The sequence below is a fragment of the Solea senegalensis genome, linkage group LG6, assembly GCF_019176455.1.
Source record: "Solea senegalensis isolate Sse05_10M linkage group LG6, IFAPA_SoseM_1, whole genome shotgun sequence".
Classification (NCBI taxonomy): Eukaryota; Metazoa; Chordata; class Actinopteri; order Pleuronectiformes; family Soleidae; genus Solea; species Solea senegalensis.
The window spans coordinates 16632567-16647498 of NC_058026.1; positions in this window are offsets into that span (position 1 = coordinate 16632567).

The window sequence follows — 14932 nt, forward strand, 5'->3', positions numbered from 1 at the left end:
CCATGATGTTTTTTCTTTTTTTTTTCTCTAATTAAGATATCACTGTTCTCATGCTAACACCTTCTTTGGATCAACTCACCTATGACATTGGATTTATGACATAACTTTAGATCAAAGGACAAAGACACAGTATTGAAACTGCAGCTATGTCCTTCAGTTGTGGAACACAGCTAAGGGCATCACCGCTCTAACCAGATCCACTCTCGCTGTTTGCTCTAAACTTAAGCAGCTTTATATAAAATGGATCCCACGGGAGATGGACCACGCAATGGTAGAAATCGTAAGTATTTCATTCATCATGTTACACAGACCTTTTTAATGTATTTCCTTGAGTGCTAAGGTAAAAATAGTTACCATTTAATTCTGTGAATGGTCATAGTTATATTGGTTTCATTTGTAGGTCCATGTTGGTACATTTCACCAAGAGGAGCCGTACCACCAGCTAATCAGTTGACCAACCTGCACCTTGCTATGTTGGATCACTCTGCACGTATTGGACAGAACGTAGAGAATCTCAGGCAACTTAGGAGACTTCTGATGGCCGAACAGCAGGAAAGAATGTTTCGTTTACAGGAATTTATTCTGCTGCGAGACCTCTTTTGACAATGCAGGGAAACAGAGGAGGACATCTATTCAAATGTGTTAAGGTTAGTTCATTTTTTGAAGTGTGGGTGTGTGAGGGCGTTACCGATAGTAGTGTTATACACACAGGTTAAACCATCAGCACGATGACAACAGGGAGAGCAGGACTGGGGGGTGGATTGAAGAGCCAGTCAGAAAACAACAAAAAACAAAAACACATCTTCAATACGATACGATCCGATATACCTTTATTGTCCCACAGTGGGGAAATTCCCAGTATTACAGCAGCAAAGAGATAAATTATACAAATGATATATTATATATACGTTTGCACAGCAAACAAGGAACAGCAACAACAGGTGCACGGTGGAGCATTGTGACGGTGGATGAAAGAATTTCATATTATAGTGATCACAGTGCATGTATGCCCAACACAGCCTGCAGTATTATGTAAAACGCACTGGCCAAATTATCAACAGCCAACTGATCCTGACAGCTACAGCTGCCACGATTGAGACTTGTTGCTAAACAAATCCAAGAGATTTCCGCTGGTGAAAGACATGCACTCATTCCCTCACTGCGGGACTAATAAAGGACCATCTTATTAGCGTTACATTTATTGAGCTGTGGCGTTAAACCGTCATTAATGTTAAATTTTCGTCCACATTCTCAAACCAGGTCCATTTAGTGTTGGAGCCTCCCGTGTAAAATCAGCGACACTATCAAAATAGACAGAGGGATAAAACCGATTGCAATTAGGCGTCTCTCCGGCTCTACACTTGTTTGACACCGGGATGGAAATGAGTGCAATGATTGGTCCAAGTCGTCTTTTCCCAGCAGGTGAAAGTTGCTAAAGTTACACCCATCGACTGTAGCCTGTGGGTTGCTGCTCTGATGCACGTAAACAGATGAGCTGAAAGCTGTCAAAAAGTCAAAATGCGTGTATGCTACGCAAAATGCATAAAGGTTGGCAGGTCTGTGTCCTGAATTGCCTGCTTTGGTCAATGCCGGGTTCTTACAGGCCTTTTTCAACTTCCCTGAAGTCAGCTGGGGAAAAAAAAAACATCCTAGACATGAAAGACCAAACAACGGCTAGATGAATGAGTAAATAGGTTTATCTCATAATAAATAAATAAATAAATTAGGTAAAAAAAAAAAACTATAACTCTTGGTTCTTATCTTCTCTTTGTTATACTCATAAACTGCTGATTAACATAGGCTTGAGATGAAACACTGTTTGTTGAGCTGGAGCTGTTGAGTTTATGCATGTAGGAACATCATTTTAAATCACTGAAGGTATTCTAAATGTAGTGTGTCATTGGACAAGACACTTATCCCCACAGTGCTGGGTGTGAATGGGTATGAAAGATGTGTGACAGAAAATGGGAGCACAAATTGATGCGCTGTGTCAGTGACTTGGTGAATGGCAAAACTGTAGTGTAAAACAGCTTTGAGTGGTCATCAGGACGAGAAAAGCACTATAAATACAGAACATTTACATTTACCATCTGTACTGCTTTCCTGGCTGACATTCCTTTGCAACATCAGAGAAAGTGCCTTTGGAGTGACAGACTGGGGTTAAGATGGGGAACCAGAGGGTGCGCTCCAACTACAGGAGGATCACACTCTTTATCCTCCATGGGACGGTCTACGTTAGGGTGTGCTGGAGAGTCCATCCATTGTTGCGGTCCTTGGATCCACAAGGACATAACAAAATGTTCACCCTGGACATGGATCGAATTGTGAATCAGGAAAATACTAACACTCTTGTCCCTCAAAGTATTCTGTGAGGGTGCTCCAGCAATATGTATGGGCAGGTCCATTTGATCCTTGTATTGTCCACAAAGCTCAAAGGTAAACCCATTTCCATTTGGGCTTGGACTTTGACAAGGTTTCCCTTTGTCAGCAGTTCTGCTCATAATATTTGCTCATAGAATTTCTAGGCACAACAAAATGGTGGTTTGGTGGACTTAAGATTCTGTTTCTGCGTTTTGTGTCTTACAGAATCCGACTGGTGTCAATGAACAGTCATCACTTCAAGTTGGGGAGCAGCTGTTGGCCCACGTATAGAGCTCCAAGTATATCTTGCCAGGTTTAATGGCCTTAGCCTGCTTTTTGCAAATGTTGTGGTCTGATGGGTCTTTGAAAAGTGACCTCCAGCTATTACTAGGAAAGTTTGCAGCCAAGTGTGAAGCAGCTGGGATGAGGATCAGCACCTCTAAGTCCAAGGCCATGGTTTTCATGGTGAATCCACCCCCTTCAAGTTGATGAGGAGCTGCTGGCCCAAGTGAAGGGGTTCAAGTATCTCGGGGTCTTGTTTGTGAGTGACGGAAACATGGAGTAGACAGATGGTTCAGGGCTGCCTGAAGTAAATTTGTAAATTTGTTTTCCGACCCTCATCTGGGACCCAATTTGGAAGAAACATCTCTTGACTTTGAGAAATACCCAGTGCCTCGTCACAAAGTTGAATCCTCATATATATTTTTCTGCACCTGCTTTCCTCAAAGCTTTCTGCTGAGACCTGCCTTCTACTTCTGCCTCTGATTGGCTCTGACCAAGACAGTCTGAGCCAATCACCAATGCCACAGACCTCAATAATACTGAGGTCTGAAGTCTGTTATACTCATGATGCTTACCACAAGAAACACATTTCGAAACAAACAAGCCCCAAAATACAAGCTCCACTCATAAAACCAAACAACTTGATCTTTACTCAAAACCAACCACGTTCATTAGACAACACATAAAGGCAGCTAATGCATGATGTGGGGTTGGACAGTAAGCAATATCAACCATTCATTCTGTGGAGGCAGCAATGTCTCTGGGCTGGATGAGGCCACAAGTTTTGCAAGCCAAATCCACTTCAAAACTTTCTCAACAAATTACACAACACTAGTTATGTGTTGCCTGTTCATTGTTGTTTTTGTTTGTTTTGTGTTTATTTTTGGTGTGTTTTTCTTCTATGGGGTTGAACAGCAGCTTGCATCCCTGATGTTGCATTACAGCGATTGGAATTAGAAAACCCATATGAAAGTCATATTCTTTCTTTTCTCCTCAGTCTCACCCAGCTTCTTAGAAACAAGTCACATGATATTTGGTCTGATGACATAACAAAAGATCAAAGGAAACTACAGTATAAAAGGTGCAGCTATGTCCTTCTACTGTGGATTATGGCTGAGGAAAGTAACATTATGGATGCTGTAAAATACCAACACCATTCAGCCTTTGCAAACTGCGGTTAAACACCGCCGGTTACTAAGTATATCCACGCATCCACACCTGCAGTTTCCACTCAAAGTTAAGCAGCTTTATTTAAAATGAATCCCATGGGCGATGGACCACACAGTGGTAGAAACCGTAAGTTTTGGTTCATCATTTTATAAAGACCTTTGCAAAAGCTAATTAAGGTTGAAAGATTCACAGTTAAATCCTATGGTCAGTAAAATCTACATTACTCACAGGTCCATGTTGGTACATTATACCAAGAGGACATTTGCCACCAGCAAATCAGTTGACCAATCTGCACATTGCTATATTGGATAACTTTGCACTATTGGGAAGAGACCAAGAAGATCTTAGGGACATTATGGTGGTGTTGGTATATGCACAGCAGCAAAGAATGCAAGTTTTACAACAAATTCAGGAGCTGCCAGAGCCCAGACTATCCAGGCAATGACAATGCAGGGAGACAACGGAGGAGGGAAATAATTAGTACACATACATGATAAATGATCTGCTTTTATGTAGATTATTATGTAGACGCATATGTGCTATTTGGCTGACTTCAGAGCAGTTGGTAGTATTTCATATAGCTATAATTTCATATACAGTATGATGTCACATATCATATGAAACATTCACACGTACAGTTCTCGACTTCAAATGTTTTTCCCTAGGCGGAGACCCGTGCAGGACTCTATATCTCTATATACTGCTCGCATAAAATGCCAGGATGCATCATGAAAAGTAGTTTACAGCAGATGTTCACCAACCAAGCAATACAGAAGACCATGCAGGGCACTCACTGAATGAAAAAACAAAGAACATTCTGCCCCACGGGACTAAGCAGAGAGTGACATCACATTCCTTCTCTGTATTGTTATAGGGGCTTATGTTTTGATTGCCAATCTGAAGTAGTTTTTTTTTTACCAAATTAACCCATTAATTGTGGCAATTCATTCATTTCTAACACAATCCTTGTGGCAGGTGGTTCAAGTGCAAGTGGACAGCAGAAAAATGTGGAACTGAAATCAGCAATGATAAAAATAGAAGTTTGACAAGCTCTATCGCAAATTCACAAGTTAAAACTGTTGAGGAACCTTTATATATGAACAAATACCATACGCATTTAAGCCTTTGCTAAATTAGTTCACAGTGCTGATTAAGCTCCACACAACTCTCTCTGTTTATCTGTATTTTTTTTTCATAATTTTGTTCAGACACATTTGTATTGACTCCAACAATAGTATATCTAGATAATAACACATGACTTCTCCAACCTGGGACTCACCTTAGGTCACCTTAGTCAGTCTGATCAATACAAGTCTGATTTTAAATGTATTATTTGGATAATTAGCTACATGTTGCAATCTAGTGGCACTTGTGATCCGTTATTATTATTATTTTTTTTTACATTTGTTATTGACAACATTACTGCCGCGCGTTTGACAGTAGAGTTTATATTTAGCATGTCTACCTGTCTGCACAGTGGGATTTCAATGATTTCACAGTGTGCTGCTGTTCTCCTGGGTTACTGGAGTGTGACAAGCTTTACTCACTATCTATCAAACAGGTAATTAATTAGGACAGATCGATTCAGAGCCTAAGTGATAATGATCTCTCGTGGACATCTCACTTATTTATCTGTGGAGAAGGGGTGTACACACACTCTCACTCTCTCACACACACACACACACACACACACACACACACTATGTTAACATTATCTCGGATTGACAATGAGAACAAATGGTGAAGATGATTATGTAAATGCATGCACACAATCAACATACATCTTGCAAAGGTAGAATTTATCCAGTCCGGATCAAGAAACACCTGCACATACACACACACACACTCACAAAAATACACACATCTTAACTCAGTGCCTCCTTTAATAGGTGCTTTTTGCAGTAAAAACCCAGGACAAAGCTGCTTTGTGAGCGAGCCAACCCAAATTACAGTCACAGGACACATTTGTCTTATAAACTCTGTAAAACCATGGAAGTCCAACAATCCAACAAGAAGCCTCCTTTTATTGTTAATTTATCGCACATGACAAATACAGCAGTTGTGACATATGGTTTGGTTTGGAAGGCATTTGCAGAACTTGTGTCTTGAATGTATAATACAACTTCCTGCAGACCACCACTTGAAGCTGAGTTTGTAATCATGTAATCATGTAATCAATGGGAAAGTTCATAATCTTGAACTTTCCCATGAGTGGCCGGCCTGCAAGAATTACCCCAAGAGTGCAGCGACGACTCATGCAAGAGGTCACAAAAGAACCCAGAACAAGTCAAAGTCCAGTCTTGAATCCAATTGAGATGGTGCAACATGACCTAAAAAAAGGCTGAAGTCTCAAGGTTCATGCTCGGGAACCCTACAATATGGCTGAATTAAAACAATTCTGCAAAGAAGAGTGGGCCAAAATTCCCCCATAACGATGTGAAAGGCTCATTGCCAGTTATCACAAACACTTAATCGCAGTTATTGCTGCTAATGGTGGCACAACCAGTTATTAGGTTTTGGGGGCAATTACTTTTTCACATAGGGAATGTAGGTCTTTGTCTTTTTTCCTGTAATAAATCATTATTTAAATTTGTTTGATAATCTGAACCGAGTGTGACAAACGTGCAAAAAGATAAGAAATGAGGAAGGGGGCAAATACTTGTGCATAGCACTATATATATATATATATATATATATATATATATATATATATATATATATATATATATATATATATATATATGTATGTATGTATATGTTTTTAGTACTCAATACATATGTGCATATATCCTTTTTAATGTATTGAAATAAATCAGGCTGGGAGCAATTTTCCAAACTAACAACTGTTGAATACTGTCCCTCAATTCCTGTCTTCTCTGCAACTTGTTTGTCCTCTTTTTTTGTCCCGCTTTTCATCTGCACGGTGCCACAACCCTCAGTCACTCAGCCAGTGTCTAAGTGAGAGAGGAAGTGGAGTCAGCTGCCTGTCAGATGTGGCCTCCTGGGATGAGCAGAGGAGGAGGCCCTTGCCTGTCATGTGTCAGGTGCTGTCATCCCAAACCGACGCTAATGACTCAGGAATGCTGTGGAAGTGTATGACACCTATGTTTGTGTCCTGGCAGATGCTGAGTGGCAGAATATCTTCTCTTCAGCGTAATATACAATATATATAATAAGTCATTATCACAGCTACATAGCTAAACAGCTGCAGTGTGACACCATGATTTATGAGGCTGTGGCTTTATTATTGTCACTCGTAAAGCCTGTGACTTCTGTATGCCTCAGCTAAACTGTGATTTTCGAAGCAAGTTCAGAGGGTTTCCGTGTAAACATAGTGAGCAGAGGCGGCGGATTGTCATGCACCATTTATCATGTGTCTAATTGGAATAAAGCAACAAAACTCTTGTTTGCTGATCAAACACATGATCTTCGCTGATTACATTAGCATGTTTTATTGGGATAATTAACCTTGTGTGGGATGTTATTCATATAAACCCCAAGGAATTAACAATTAATGTTCTCATTTTCAATGACCGCGTTTCCCTGTTTAGCATCTGCCATGTTTTCACAGCAAAATGGCTCGAAATACATTTTCGTCCAGAAGCTGCAGCAGAATGGCTGGTGTATGCACTCAGCATTCAATGTCACACAGTCTTTTACACTGAGTCACTAAGCAGATCACTAGTTATTACTTTGCTTTACTACTACATTCTTAGATCTAGTTGTTAGGGCCTCCACAAATGCTACTGTGACAGCCAAGCTGTGGGTCTCTTGGTGCATTCCATTTGTAGTCGGAATTCTGAGGAATCCCTGAACTTCAATTTTGAACTTGGAAACACAGAGCAACATCACGTACCCCGAGTTAGGATTACAAGATGGCTGCCACTGTACAAGCACTGGTACTTTTACTGTTAATAGCACTACTGCTGTATTTGCTTCAGAGTAAATCAGCCATACACACAATAGCCACTGTTTACTTTTTAACAAAAAAAACATTTTGCTATGCTTGTTCCGTTGTAAATGGAATGCAGCATAACTTGGCCTCTGGTCCAAGCTGCACAATATGAAATCACCTGCTGCTATTCTGAGGTGTATTGAAGATAGAGAAGAACTGATTGCTAGAAAGAAAGCTTGTGGCACTTTTAAAGGTATCAAGAAGGAGAGAGAATAACCTGAACTCAGAGAGAGAGAGAGAGTGCTCAGCCTAATGCGTCACAGAGAATCAACTTATGTGCCTCTGAAATGTGAGCTATAATGCAGCTCTGATCAGAGAGAGAACAAACCAAACCAAACAGGGTTCCCGTTTTTTGGTTCTGTTCCATTTCACCCCATTGCCCCTACCACATATCCCTACCCCTCCATTGTGCGTGTTCAAGGAAGGGCTTAGTGTGTCCACTAATTGTTGAGACAAAGAGATAGGGTTAAGGGTAAAGATTAAGTGACCCAACTGGGGATTTGTCAGGGGCACACTTCTAAAGGAAAGCTGTGAGATACTTCCTAGATGAACCTAATACAAGGTAACTCATGTTAATTGCAGCTAAGCTAACCTTAACAAAAACTGCTAGCAGTCTATTACCATAAACGACTTCACTGGTATTCTCAAATGCTGAAGATATTTTCTGACATGTCCCCGCTTTACTACAGACAAGTGCATACTAATTTCCATTGCCCAGGACAGCAATACAGCAGTTGGCAAAATGGCATTATTTTTTAATTACTCAATGTTTTACAATGGAATGTCCAACCTCTGGGAAAAGGGTAGGTGTAAAAATGAGAAATGGGATTGGGTGTATCCTATCCACACTGAAGCCTAATGCAATCAGGTTTTGCCTGATTATGTGCAGTGTCTTCCGATTTTACGAAGATTTGAACAGATTCATTATCTAGCCAGATTATCCTGTAGTGTGAGGGATTAACAATTAACAATTTTTTATGAATCATGGGACTGTTGCAAGCTTTTCTTTTTTTGAAAAGGTTGCATTGCTCCGAGTCCATCAGTCCTCCAGTTACCTTCCCTGAACATGTGACATTCCCCGTCAGCCAGTAGGCAGTGATGAAGACACACACTCTCATGGTGATCTTCACCCCCTTAAAACAAGAAAAAGAGTGTTAAAAACAGAATTTCATTTCTTTATTTTTGCCATGAATTTTTCATATGGTAATATTATAAGTGCATTGCAGCCACAAACATTCCATCAGTATAAAATAGTGGACATGGGTATAATGAATGATAATATTCACAGGCGCGGTTAATGAAACATTTATTTGGAAATGTATATAAATTCATCATCGCCAACATTTGGTGGTGCAGGAGTACTCAAAAAGTATTTCCATTGTTTTTAACCCTTAGTGCTCACAAGGCACATATCTTTCCCGCAGGCGTACCCATGGTGAATTGCTGTTGGAACAATACACAACTCCTTACATGGACACCCTGGGGTGTGTTTATAGGTCAGGCTTTAAAAAATTAGTTATGTATTGTTGAGTCAAAGTTATGATTCCCTTTATATTGCATTTTAGTAGTGCTATAAAGTAACGCTAATTCTGCAGAAGTCACGAAATAGACACTTTTTTTCTTTTCTTTTCTTTTTTTTCATAAAAACAAGCCAAGTGAACTTTGAACTGTGACATATTTCAAATTTCACAAGTTCAATCCCATTTTATACATTGTGATTTTGCTCAGGTGTGTTTATATAATTGGTGAAATTTTTTTTATTTTTTCATCAGATTACCTAGGTTGTGCTGAAAAAAAGGATATAAGACATTATTATACTCTCTGTATATACTGTATGTTTAAACATGGAAAAAAACAGCCAAAATGCTCTGTGTTCTAAGGGTTAAATTCAAAATGTCTGTATGACAAAGTGCAGGACGATAAATTATTTATTTGCTTATTCATAGTTTACCTTATGCCAATTATTCTAATAGCCCTGTGTCTATATTTATTTTATAAGCATGTATCCAAACATCACAACAGTATGGCTTATGGTCATGACTGAACTGTGTAATAAATGTAGACATTTACTATTTAACAGAGCCCTTGTTTTATGAAGAATACCAACAGAGTCAGGCATTTCCATTTAAGAAATGCAAACCATGCAAATTGTGTTGGGCCCTGAACTGAGAGGGCTGAAAATGGCAGACTGAACCTATTTGGAACATCCACCGTGAGTGATCTGATTACATGTGGTGGTTTGTGGCTACAATTCTTAGTAGGCATGAAACCAGTGTGTCCCCAGGACATATTAAAGACCACCTCCTCCTCCACCCCTGACAGCCATGACATGCTGCACTTTCAGCTCAAAATGCTGAGTGTCTCTATGGATTTTGTTGCAGGAGAGGAAGTGCTTTACCAACTTTAGGTTCCTGATGGAAAATGCTAAAGGTAATATAAAGTGGCAAACATACTGTAGCCTTTTGTCCTATTTTTTTATTGTGCCCCTGCTGGCATCCATGTTTTCAATGAGAGTTGAGCCTTTATGTCTTATGACTGAAACCTAAACTATGCCTGAACCATGCAGTGGACAAACTTGTAATAATATACAAAATAATGATAGTCTACGATCTTTACATTGAGGTTTGTGCTTTGACGTCATGTGGTTTGGGGTCTGGTTTAGATAAAAGTGTCTGCTAAATGACATGTAATGTAATGTAATGTCATGTAATGTAATGTAACATCTCTAACATTGTTGGAGTATCGTAGCAGTATGGAAGTACATGCATAACCATGGTTCTGGAACATTCTAAGTTCAAAGACTTCAAATACTTTGTATTTACAGTTAGGAGATACCACCCTGTCCCAGCTTTGGGGCGAGTTAGACCTTACGAGTTGTGACCGTACATTACCCAAGCCTGAGAATGGGTCCCACTGGATCGCGACGGGCAGGTATTCATGCAATCAAATGTATATCACACATTATGTGCAAAGAGGTTTTTTTCTTCATCACCAGGGAGCTGCCAAGTGCAATATGCCTGACTTACTTAACAGACTTAATTACAGTTAATACTTTGCATATACTGCACCTCCAGCCCCAGTAAGTCTTACATAACTTCACAACAAACATGAGACCTATTACCGTCATCCTGTTAAAGCTGCAGCTTGGGCAGGTGATTCCATAACCTGAAAGAAACTGGATAGTAAAATGGTCACTTTAGTTTTTGTTTATTACTTAACATTTTACTGTTGGAGATCTAATGAAAATCATGACCCCTGGGGGAACCAAGTCTTAACTGTTTACTGTTAACTTGAACTTTTTAATGTCAATAAACTTTGCATTTAGCATTTCATTAATGGCTCTTTCTCTCTGAATTACCCTGTGATAGGTCAAAGGCTCCACTGATGCTGTGCACAAATGTTTTCTCTTAAATGGCCATCAGAAGGTAGCCCAGCTAACACCGGATTGCACGAGTATGGGTCTCAAAAGGGTGTAAACTCTAATGTAACCAATAGATCAATATGCCACTGTACACAATTGGAAAGACTAGGGATAGTCAATTATGATTTAAGGAGGTCCGTTTAATGTTCCTCATGTATGGGTCCACAGCATCATCATGTTTAAGATGTATCATCATTTTGTTTTAAATATAATTTAATATATATTGAAGTAACATTGTCATTATATCAATATCTGCACTGTGTGAAGTCAAGGACTCAAATCAAACGAAGGAAACTGTAATTCAATGCCAGTTAAACAATATTTATTTTCAGTGCAACTCTGGAGGACTATATACAATAATAAATATCAAAAGCAAAGTAAATTGAACATTCATCTGAGAACTATAAATAAGTACTTTCATAGCCCTAATAATAATATTATTATTATGATTCTTCTTATTATTAGTAGTATTATTATAATTATAAACAAGTTAAAACAAAGACGTGGCTGCATATACAAATCAAAGACATAAGAATTGTTTTAATTCATTTTAAAGAAATCAAGCCGAACAGTGCTGACTCTCCAACACTTAACAGGGAAATCTCTATATTTAACTGGTGTATTTAGGGACAGCACCGCTGAACGCAAGCGGCATCACAGACCCTGCTGCTGTAGTCTGTGGAGTAGGAGTCTGTGCTCCAGTCATGAAATATTTTTTTAATTAACTGAGTCTAGTGATTTGATTTAGTTACACTGAACAACAACTGCTTTACATGTCACTAGTCACTCTCTTTTGTGTGTGTGGTCTTGCGTTTGGAGATTGTTTGACAGTGTTACCAACTACAACTACAATGAAAAGTAACTAAAGTCAGCCTAAAAAGATGCTAGATATCACCTAAATGTTACAGCCTGGACAAGGGGATTTAAACATATGACATGACTCCGACGATGTTTCCTCTCCGGCAGCTTCACCGAGAATCTTAGTTTTATTTCTTGAATATTTACAATTAAGTACACAAAATACTAACATAAAAAACATTACAATAATACAGCAAGGTGGACATTCACAAAAACAGTTCCTTAAATAATAAACAAAACATTATCTTAACACTAATTTATCTATACAAAACTCTATAAAACTAATATAATAACTGTTTTATTAAACTATATGTGCATGCAAGCATCACAAGAACCTCTCATCTCTGGCCACTAGATGTCACTTTAGACTGGCAAACCCGACCAAAACACAAACATGAAGGCACAGCTTCCCAAAACACCCAAAACACAACTAGAATTCCAAAACTAAGTTATTCAGTACTTAAACACACAAATGTCACTTCTCATACCTGGACAAGGGGATTTAAACATATGACACGACTCCGACGATGTTTCCTCTCCGGCAGCTTCACCGAGAATGAGGCATCGTGCGGAGCGCTCCCCCTTCCGGCATTAGCAGGCAAAAGTAATCGATCACTGATCGTCTTTCCTGAGGCTAAACTAACAGATGAACGCTCTTGATTTATGATCTTTTATGACCTCCTATTAAAGATAATCCATCTATCACATAAACACGTCCTGTTTTTAGCGAGGGGGGTGCAAAAAAGTGTTGAATTGTACAGCAAAACAGCATGTCTTTTAGAAATTATTCAGTTTAGGGTAGGGTGATTAGCAATGTAAGTAATTGAATGTATGTAAGTAACAGGCTCTTGCAGCTTCCTCCCTCTCCAACTCCAACACCAGAGCAACCCTGTTGGCACATATGCCCTTAACTGCTCTCTATAACTACAGCCAGCATTTACCAGATGGTTGTTTTAGGCTCAGCAGTTCATGTTCCTCCACTTTGTTGTGGAGTTGCTGTAGTCGGTGTGTGTTCGGATGGGGGAAGTTGTAGTATGTATACAGTCTATGTCAGGGGTGTCAAACTCATTTTTGTTCAGGGGCCACATACAGCACAATTAGATCTCAAGTGGGCCGGACCAGTAAAAATAGTAAAATAATAGCATAATAACCTATGAACAACAAGAACTCCTTGCTTTTTTCTCCTTTGTTTTACATTTAATGAAGGATATTTTTACAAAAGTTTCTCGAGAAATATAAGTGCAATTTCAACAATATCGTGCCTAAATGTGCTATTTACACATCACACTGGCTCTACAAAGGCACAAACATTTAGTCACAGGTATCTGGAAGAGATTTAGATTGTAATCGTAGTGTGAAATTTTAACAAATTTATCCTGTGGGCCGGAGTGGACCCTCTGGCGGGCCGGTTCTGGCCCCCGGGCCGTATGTTTGACACCCCTGGTCTATGTTGTTAACAGTGGTGACGCATGCACTTAGTTGACACACAGCCTTTGATGCGTCTCTGGCAGCCAGTGCCGTTCTGTGTGCCCCACAGTGAATGTTTATGAGGTAGGGACAGTCATTCTGATGCAACTGTTGTGCAACTCCAGCCTTTTGACCCACCATCACAGTCACCGCTTAAGCTTAAGTTATCAAAAGTTTTTTTTTTTTTAATGTCGCATGGCGTACGAGATGGGGGTGCCACATTTGGCTTTAATTCCGATTTTTTTACAACAGACAACAAAACTCTTAAAATTTTGCGATGGAAGGTCCGATCCCAATCCAACTTCCTATGATTGATGATGGGCAGTTGCTGAAGACAACTATGTTGCTGAAAACAGTACATTTTGAAAACAGCGACTCCTAGTGGTGGCAGAAAACACTAAAATAACAACTTTGCCAATCCTGGTCCAATCTGAACCAAACTTGCTAGGATTGATGATAGTCTGGACCTGAACACATCTATATGAAAATATTCTGTGTCAAAACAAGCGCCCCCCTGGTGACAGCAGACATAATTACGCATACAGTTTTTGATATCAAGCAAAATATCACCGTTATTAACAGGGAAAGGTTAGCGTTTAAAATGAATATCAAATTTACTCCTAGACCCTAGACAAGGATAAAACTGAAAAGAGAAAAACAGGACCTCATAAAACAACACTCTAGTAGTGCAGGGAGTGCAAGGCAGATGACATAAAATGGCCAATATTATGTTAAATATCAGCCAGAAACAAAAATGCCTGTGCATGCGCAAATCAGCATCAGTGATCACCACTTTCTTGTATTACTTTTATTTAAATATTAAAGAGAAAACACAAGAGGCTCATTAGTAGCACAATACAGTCCAGTGTTCCTGCTTTTGACATATTGCTTTAATTTAGTGCATATAATAAATTGTCTCAATTGTACTGTCTGTAATTAATAGCTTCATAATGAAATCTAGTGATGAGGAAACATTTATTTTACTGTGTTTAACTTCAGTGGATTCATTCTCTGCTAGCACTCTAAAGAGACAGGCTGTTAGAGCAGAGCAGGCATTGTGTACTATCCCATCTAATGCCCTAAACCATCTACTATTGGCTGGAAGGGATTCAGCAGTCTTTGGTGCTGTTATTAAATTTGAATGAAATAACATATTGACTGAATTTAATCCATTTCAGTTGATATTTGTACAAAATACTAGTTTACTTGTTTCTAAGGGACATTGAAGTGAAAAAAAAATATATATTTTATGTCATTGTACTTCTGCATCATCTCAGCACCAAGAAACAAGAGGTCAAGGGTTAGGTTAAGGGTAAAGGCCAGCAAAACAAAATACAACATAGGTGCACTTAAAAATTCGGAGTATTTTTTAATGAGACCCAAACACTGCTCAGTAAGCAGCATGTGCCCGACTCACT